Below are 2320 nucleotides of genomic sequence, written 5' to 3' on the forward strand. Positions count from 1 at the left end.
AAGTCTTTGGACAATAATATTAATTGCCAGTGATACTCTTGTCATAACGATCCAACATTAATAATAAAATATGTCAAATAATAAACCACTCTTTGGATTGATTTATCATTCACATGTGAAGCCTTAAAATTATCGCATGTTTATCATTACAAATGTGTGTATAATCATGTCAAATATCAATTTTCCTTTGGGCCAACTAATATTCACATAGAAACATATGCACACATTCAACATTTCTCATGATCAAATCCATAAAAGAAATGTCACTTTGGTGATTTCTAATTTCAATAGAATCATTTAAATGTTGGCTCAACTAGGGCTGGACAAACTTTGATCACCCGAGGGCATCCGACCGGTCCGAATCCGGTTTTGCATTTCGGGTCGGTTCAAGTCGGGTTAATAAATAAAACGGGTGGCTGTTTCAGTCTATTATGGTTTCCTTCGGTTCGGATCGGTTTAAAATGTTGGGCCCATCGGTGGCCGAACCCGACCGAGCCCAAAACATACTTTACTATTATTTACTAGCAGTATAAGGGTTTGTGGAGGCAACCCTAATTACTCAGTTTCATTTTTCTTCATTCTGAATAGCGCCGCCCCCTATGCTGTCATCTCTTCCACCACCACCATAATAGTTACCTTTTTCCCTGCTTCCACCCCCACCACCTTCGTCTCTTCCTCTCAATATCTCTCTCACCTTACTCACAAATCGGATTTGAAACTAAAACCCTAATCCATAAATTCTAGAAAATAGATCTAAACTTGTTGTTAGATTTCGTTGGAAAAACACCACTTGCGTGTCTTCGTGTTTGTTTGTGGTCCTCGATCTTGTTTGGATCCTACCTTCGCTACCATATAACTCTTTGTTTTGCTTAAGATTTTTTATTCTTTTATTATATCTTTACTTTTATCCTTGTCAGGTTACAGATTGGTTCTCTTCTCATGATACTTGTTAATGATATTGGGGTTCTTGCCTTCCTTTTGGGTGTTGTGGTAAGTATCACTTTTCTGGTTTATATTTCAGTTTTCACTTGTGTTGACTAGTTATTATTCTTGTTATTGGCTTTAATATTTCCATGTTTAGATTTACTTTGCATGTGTATTTTCAATCTATTTATTTTAACCTTGTATTTTTTAGATCTATTTATTTCCAGGTTTAGATCTATTTTGCATTTGTATTTTCAATCTATTTATCTTAACCTTGTATTTTTTTGAAGCTGATCATTTTCCAGGTTTAGATCTATTAATTTCCAGGTTTAGATCTATTTATTTCCAGGTTTAGATCTATTTTTCATTTGTATTTTCAACCAATTATCTTAACCTTGTATTTTTTTGAAGCTGGTCACTTTCCAGGTTAAGATCTATTTATTTCCTGGTTTAGATCTATATTTCATTTATTTTTCCTGAAGTTTGTCCCTTGGTATTTTAAATCTTCTCCCAGAAATTGATTGATATGATACTTTATTTAGAAATAAAGTTTCTATACTTGATATGGAGTTCTGTTTTCTTATAAAAAATATATTTCAAATCAATATGTTTTGTTTTGTTGGTGTTCTGGTTAAATATGTTCTTCTTCAAGCTAAAACCAATTTGCACTATGCCTGCTCCTTAGTTCTTTTAAAGTAAACTATGCTTATTAATTTAACTCTTTTATTTCTCTAATTTCATCTGCAGGTTATACAACTATTTTATTAGCTCTGAATGTGCAGTTTACAAATATGAAATTGTGCAGGAAATGTAAAGTTATGAAGTGTAGACATATTTCATTTGTTTTTATGTAGGTTTTATTATACAATATCAGCAAGATAAAAGATATTAGCTCAGGTCTAAAAGTGATAATGGTGAAAATGGGAAGCATATCAAAATATTCCCAGAGATATGATGAAGATGAATTGCCACTGCTGAAGGAAGTAATTATAGACAGAACAAATGTTGTGATGTTTACTATATTTTTTTAATTTTTAATTTTAATAGTTGTAAGAAAGATTTAGATTTAATTGTATTTAAACTGTCTAATTTTATATAACAAAAAGGTTAAAATAATTTTACTTTTTAATGGAAAAAAGAGCTAAAAATACCTTGATGTTATTAATTAAAAATTGATTCAAAATCATTAAATTCTACATTTTAAAAATGTTAGGAAAAATCAATTATTTTAGTTGGACCAAGTTTAATAAAATCTGACCTAACAATTGACAATTTATAAAAATTTCAAATTTAATAAAAATTAAATTGATTTGGAACTTGGGCTTGGAATTTGAACTGGTCCAAAAATAACACTAACCGAAAAAAACCGATTTAAAAACCGAACCGTTTGAACCCG

The 2320-nt window shown here is 30.7% G+C and overlaps 1 long non-coding RNA gene across 1 annotated transcript; it reads left to right on the plus strand.

The window, feature by feature from the left end:
- Positions 1 to 553: 553 nt before the first annotated feature.
- On the plus strand, positions 554 to 2040 carry LOC131625304 (uncharacterized). Its single transcript, XR_009290830.1, has 2 exons — positions 554 to 990; positions 1672 to 2040. It is a non-coding gene; the product is annotated as an uncharacterized LOC131625304 (long non-coding RNA).
- Positions 2041 to 2320: the final 280 nt, after the last annotated feature.

Source organism: Vicia villosa, unplaced genomic scaffold (genome assembly GCF_029867415.1).
Source record: "Vicia villosa cultivar HV-30 ecotype Madison, WI unplaced genomic scaffold, Vvil1.0 ctg.000205F_1_1, whole genome shotgun sequence".
Classification (NCBI taxonomy): domain Eukaryota; kingdom Viridiplantae; phylum Streptophyta; class Magnoliopsida; order Fabales; family Fabaceae; genus Vicia; species Vicia villosa.